We start from the raw sequence: 6971 nt of genomic DNA, 5'->3' as shown, positions 1-6971 counted from the left end.
CATGTCCACCAACCACTGTTCTGTCAGACATTCAGATTGTTCTCTTAATATATGTGTAAGCATTTCATTGCGTGTTGGACCATCCTGATGAATGTGTGACTCAGTGATTGAGTTATTGATGAATGAAAAACATTTGTCTGTGTTTTTGAGTCAAATCAAATCTCAGACATTAAGGGAAAATATAAAAGAAGTGACTCATTACTACTGTTTTTCATAGTTTGAGTGGGAGAAAATCTGAGTTCAGGCAATTAATTGTCTTATAGACTTAACTGATCAAACAATGTGTCCATTGCTAAAGGGATTATTTCTTCAAAATAGTATAGACTTAATTAATCATATTTCCTGTCTCCATTAGAAGGCAGATTCAGTCATTAGAATTATTAGTGATCTATGGGCACGGCCGAGGCCTTTTTCAGGGGAAAGTGTGATCTATCCTTTATTCTAAGATCACAGAGTTGTGGCTATTAATTTTCAGATGACTTTTTTTTATTTCGTTCCATACTAAGTGAGTCAAACCATGTAGGAAATTTAAATATGCATTACAAGTCCTCTAGTCAGTGTTCGGTCGCTTAATGTCTGTGTAATAAAAGATGGAGAGCAGTAATGTGCTGCCTTCACACTATCCCTTCATTCTACAGGTAACACTGTCATGGACAAACACAGGAGCAAGTCTCTATTCTCATCTGCCTGCAGGCGATTTCATTAACCTTTATTTACAGCGTGTGGGTGGAATAAGTTAGAGAAAGCCAAACTCTAATTCTAATAGTGCAGCAGTCGTGGGATCGAACATATGGAAATGATTACATCAACACATCACCCAGAGTGGGTCCACCTTGTGTCATTAGATTGCAACACTGACATTTACAGAAACTGCGAGTGATTCATATGATTTTGAACGGATTTCAAGCCACAGTGAGAATTACTGCTGTCACTCAGTTTAATATACAGCCATGGTTTGTGAAATCAATGCATGCAGTCACGTGATCTCTCGGAAGCGTGCTGATATAACCAGACTACGAGTGGTGGCACAGTGAGGGACTTGAGAAAACAGGATGACGTCACACCGCATGTGAGAGATTTTGATTATGTTCCAAAACACATGTCAGCAGAAAGGAAGTGCAGTGGTTTGGGGACCATGTGCTTGGTGAGGTGTGTCTCTTATATGGCTCAGGATATCTATTGTCCATGAGCAAGGCACTTAACTTCCATCTTTACTCAGTATATATTCTTCATATCAAACATGTTGCACTGTAGTTGTTGGTTCAGGTTTCTAGGATTAAAATACATTACAATGAAAAATGTATATCTGAACAGGGAGAATTGTGCACTGCCATAATGATAAAATACTTATTTCATCCAGTTACCCTGCTTGTAATAAGATGTCTTGTCAAATAGATTATTTATCAGATTATAATCTTGCACTTCTGTCTTTCTATTGGTGAATTAAAGTTGAGCTAATTTAAAAGTATTTCTAGGAATTGAACTGTGTACCCATTTATATTTCACTTTGACCTTGACAACACAAAAATCTGATAATTAAGATCATATATCAGAGAATAGGAGCATGTTGTATTTGCCAGTGTTTTTATTATATTGCATGTTGAAAACCTTTACCAGTTGGATATGTGTTGGCCTATCACAAATATAAAATGCAGATCTCTTTTACTTAAATGATTATTACAGCCTTTTCAAAATGTAACTGTGTCTCTGACAGATGTACTAGCAATCAAAACTGTGTGTTGCTCCTGTCACACAATGCAAAAGCAATGGGAATAAATAATGAAACATGAACTGCTTGAACAAAGACAGTAGAGGATTGACAAGGTTTCAACAGAGGGTGCTGCACTGCAGCTTCAGAGCTGGGTTTTAGTTACAGCAACGTTTTTAATCAGAACCACACTGTAAACATGTTGTATAATTATGTGACCACTGGTCCAGGATTAAGAACTAGGGTTTAAAATCAAAATGACTGTTTGTGTAAATTAATCCGTGACTCATTCTGCATCAATCAAAATGTCTTTGCACTCAGTGAATGTGTCAAGATGTTTCATTGAAAAACACAGTCAGCTTCTGTGTTCAATGTGTGTGATCGTACAGAAAATCAGATCACATTCATGAAATTCCATTCACATAGTTTTGTTCTGCTATCTCCACACATCTCTATACTACCTCTTTTGTTACATTACAGTTATTCCTGTATGTGAATAGTTAAATTTAGACCTGTCAATCACTTCCCCTGTCAAACTGAACTTTTTAATATTTCTACACTGCAGCCCAAAATAACAAACAGGTTATAATAAGTGAGGGAAGAGATGAGATGTTTTCAGCTGTGAATCTAGTTTCTGTTTCTCGAAAGAAAATAAACAGGAGTAATAAATACAGCAGTGTAAATCTTTTCTTCTATTAGTGTAAGAATGGAGGGGCATTAAGTCAAAGAGTTGAGGTACAAAGCTATAGCCCTTACAGTTTTTTCAATTTACAATTTTATTGTTTTAAACAAAACAATCTTAGAATTAGCTGGACAAAAAACCTGCTCAATGTTTTTTGTGTTAAGTGATAGCTCTATTTAAACACAATGAATTTGTATTTCTTTGGATGACTCACCTGAAGAAGGATGTTCACTGTACAGAGTAACTACATTTCCATCCTTTCATAGGGAGTCAGGTAATACATTTAGAAAAAATATGTGGGTCACATTCAATCCTCTCTATCCATGTTTATCAGAGGACACTCAGCTCGAGGACACGTGAGGTTAAACATCCAATTTGGTTTGATCCTGGAGAGATCCTGCCAAAGATTAATCCATAATGCCTGTGAAATGGTTCTCCATCCAACAGGCTGTGCTGAAATAACACAGATAGTTCTGTGCCCAAACACGCTGTGGCTCTCCAATGACCCGGTGTTGTGCCACTTCAGGGAGCCCACACACCTCTTGTTCTTCCAGCAGGAGAGGCCGTTTCATGCTCCATCGTGGCAGCAGGACGAGTTCGCTGGAGGATTGACACCTGCAATTTATTGATAAATGCAGAATGGTACAGACAATCAGAGAGCATATTTAATATTAAGCATAAAGTGCATTTATAATGACACATTTTTTTGAATAACTTTGCATATTGTTCATAAACACTTTGTAAAAGGTAAAACTTAATTAATGTAGCACAGTAATTATTAATCCTTAGAGGTGAAGAACAATGTGTCACATATTTGCAATGCAGGACACGTTAAGGTTGATGTTATTTATGCAGGTTGAAGTCAATTCCGCTTTAAAGTAAACAACTAATAGTGAATAAAATATGTTCACTGAGTCCATGAAGCCTTCAGCTTTCTTTATTTCTTCACATGGTGAAGTGGTCTGACGTTACAAACATTAAGAAAATTACTGTCCTCTAGAACTGAAAAAAACAACACCATGCATGTGAAAAGCAGATTAAGGATCTCGATACACACTGGCACACAACCAAACCGTAGGGGACTGCATACATTTACCAACTCGCTGTGCACAAATAAACACATACCTTGACAAAACCAACAATTATCCTGACTTGTGCACTCATCTCCCTTAATGCACGACTGGGAGGAAACTGCACGTGTGTGTGTGTGTGTGTGTGTGTGTGTGTGTGTGTGTGTGTGTGTGTGTGTGTGTGTGTGTGTGTGTGTGTGTGTGTGTGTGTGTGTGGCTTCTGCTCTCACTAAACACAGGACGAGTCCACGATAACACAATCCTCAGAATAACACTAATAACACACACCGAAGCAGGAGGGCTTTGGTTTCCCTGAGGGTTTATGTTCACAGGAGGCACAGGTCAGATCCAAGCTCTGTTTTTATTGGCTAAAGCCAACTCGGTGTGCTGGCATTAGTGTGTGTGTGTGTGTGTGCATGTGTGTGTTGCTGCATTGACATATGTGTGTGCCGCAGTCTCTAATTTATTCTACGTGGCTGTGCATGTTTTCTTTAAGACTTTTTTTATGGATATACAGCATATGGTATTTTCTCAGTCATGCATCTCTCCCTCTCTGTCTACACACACACACACACACAGACAAAACTAATTCATGGTGGGGACTGTACATGTATATATACAGTCCCCACCATGAATATTGGAAGGGCCAATGCCTTTGTTTTTGTTGGACACCAGAGACATTTGGATTGAGATCAAATGATGAATATGAAACACACAATTTCAGCTTTTATGTATTTACGACTGGATGTTTTAGAACCTAGCACCTTTTCTTCAAATCCATGCATTTTTCATGTGAGCAAAAATATTGGAACATGTCTGACTTACAGGTGATTCTTGTTGCCTCACTAGATTGATTGTTTAAACATTAAATAAAGTGAATACTCTGGATGTATATGCTTATCTTTCATACTCTTATAGCGTTTGATTTTGCCTCTGAAGACTGCATTTGTTGTTAAAAAGGTAAAACCAACATAAAGAGCACAGAGCTGTCTATGGGAGAAAAGCAACCCGTTTTGAAGCTGAGAAAAGAGGGAAAAATCGATCAGAGCCATTTCTCAAACATTGGGCAAAACCCATACAACAATTCAGAACATACTAAAAATGTTGAACTGGTCTAACAGACATCGTACAGAGAGCAGTCATCACGATACAGTCACTATGGTTTAGAGAAACACTTGAATCACAGCTGCATGGTTCAGAAGTTTCTCACCTACTAAGGGAACTGGTTGGTCAAGGTCAACAACATTGATTGAAGATGAATCTGAGAGCAGGGACATCGAAGCCAAACCACAGAATGCATCAGCAGCAACTGGGTGGTCAGAGTGGCATTTAAGAGATGAGTTAAAAAGCTTTGGTTTTCTGGACTGATGAGACCAAGATTCACCATTAAAAGTGATAGAAATGCCAAAGTGTGGAGAATGAGAGGATCTCCTCATGATCCAGAACAAACAGGTTCTGTGAAGCCAAGTGGGAGAGATGTCGTGTCTTGGGCTTGAATGGTTTCCTCTGGAGCAGACTCACTAATCCTTATTGAAGATAAGACACACGATGTTAAGAGTTGAATGAATTTAGAATATTTACAACTTGCTGCAGTAAAAGGCTGGAAAAGCATCAGAAGTGAAGAATATAATATTGCAACTAAAAGGGTTATACAACTAAAAAATAGATATAATTTACATTGCGTTACTGTGTCTTTATCTTATCATATATATTCATGAATATATATGTAAAGAGAGAGAGAGAGTGTATGTAGCTATTCCTGAGGTAACCTTAAGAGAGAGTGTTAAAGAAATCCCAAAATCCCAGGAGAGCAAAACGCCACACACACATACACTGGGCCGAGGTCTGAGGGGTGTGGTTCCTTTCTCTAGCTGTGAAAGAAAGGGGCAGGACAGAACTATAGATAGGGGCAGACAAAACAAATACCCCCTCACACACAGGAACACACGCACACTACCACATAGCACAGGTCAAAGATGTGCTATGGACAGGGAACACATAGATTCAATGTTTGTTTTGGACCGACACTTTTGTGTCAAGGGCTTTAACTTATGGCCTTATTGAAAAATGGCTTTCACAGAGCCAGACAAACCAAACATAATCTTTTTAACACACAGTGGGTACAGCACTGCACAGGTCTCAATCTGAGACCAATTTCAAATAAATGTATATTTCTTTAAGTAATGTATTCTCTTTTATGTAGGAATATGATATTTTTCAAATGAGGCCTAGTGTATTAAAATATAAAATACCCTAAATACGAATCCAAAGAAAATAGAGGTGAATTAGCTTTACATCAGCAGCACTATCACCTTTTGCTATTTCATTTAGTTTGCAACCCTGCATCTTTCAGCACACTGTGTGTTTTAAGTGTACAGGACATGTAAACATTGGATCATTTAAACATCACCTCATTCACCACTGAATGTATAGAGGTGAGATTGCTTCTTTTTTCTTTGACAGGGCAAACACGACAAGATTATAAAAGACAAAGTTACGTTGACGAAAATTCCATTTGTCATTTTTCAAACATGTTCCATTTGTAATCCAGTGTGTGAAGAGAAGGAAACAGAAATCCTAGAAAAAGGTGAGGTGACACTGCAGGGACCAGATATTTGAGTCAGGCTACAGTGGGATTACAAGGATTGACCAGTATAAGCCGATATAGGAAAACAATGTGAAGGAGACACTTGACAATATTGGCAGAGCTAACATGAAAAAAATGAAGTGGTGCTGTAATGCAATACAGGAGGCCATCTACAAACTGCTGAACAGTGACTGAATAGAAAGGATGCTGCGGTGCTGAACTAATACGAGACAATAACCTCATTTCTACAGCAGTGGGATTTTAGTGTTGACCACTCCAGACATCAAAAGCTTTCCTCGCTCACAACCGCCTGCATGACATTTCACCTGCCTTCCATGAATCCTGTATTATTACGGCGGTAGCCAAGGCTCAGTCTCTGCATCTATACTGCATTAGTGGTTGCCATGGTAAAAGTGCCCCCATCCCGCATCCATCCTGTGCAGACAGAGAGGCAACACTCATGCTGGTTACCGCTGGAGCAAATTGAGGGTCTGAGAGTCAGAAACAGCTGAAACCTAGAGACAGCTATTCACGGTTACACAGTGCAGTGGTGTAATTGTGATCTAACTGTAAAATCACGCTGAGATTTCTTGCACTGTGTCCATCACATGTTAATGGAACAGCACAATATTGCAACTAGCAGAACAAGCCTGTGGACAAGGAAGGCCGAGCACCGCATTCACAGACAGCTGCTCTTGTTTTACTCTGAGTTTTACTCCATATTGAAAGAAAAATTCAATGTCAACTCCCCCGGACAGACAGACAGACAGACAGAGAGGGAGGGAGGGAGGCCATGTGCTGGATTACAGTCAACATGACACTGTGAATGTGCGGCGGATGCACCAGAGCGATCGTACTGCTCCCTGATATTTCATTACTTATCACGATGTCATGTTCAAATTACACTCCACATGGAGAGATTCA

At 39.0% G+C, this 6971-nt stretch overlaps 1 protein-coding gene across 1 annotated transcript in view; it reads left to right on the top strand.

The window, feature by feature from the left end:
* cmtm8b (CKLF-like MARVEL transmembrane domain containing 8b) overlaps nucleotides 1-6971 on the top strand; it is a 67215-nt gene that overhangs the window by 960 nt on the left and 59284 nt on the right. The gene's annotated exons all lie outside the window — the stretch shown is intronic.

Source organism: Paralichthys olivaceus, chromosome 13 (assembly GCF_024713975.1).
Source record: "Paralichthys olivaceus isolate ysfri-2021 chromosome 13, ASM2471397v2, whole genome shotgun sequence".
Lineage (NCBI taxonomy): Eukaryota > Metazoa > Chordata > Actinopteri > Pleuronectiformes > Paralichthyidae > Paralichthys > Paralichthys olivaceus.
The sequence above is the reverse complement of the archived record's forward strand: the minus strand, read 5'-3'. Positions and strand labels throughout refer to the sequence as shown.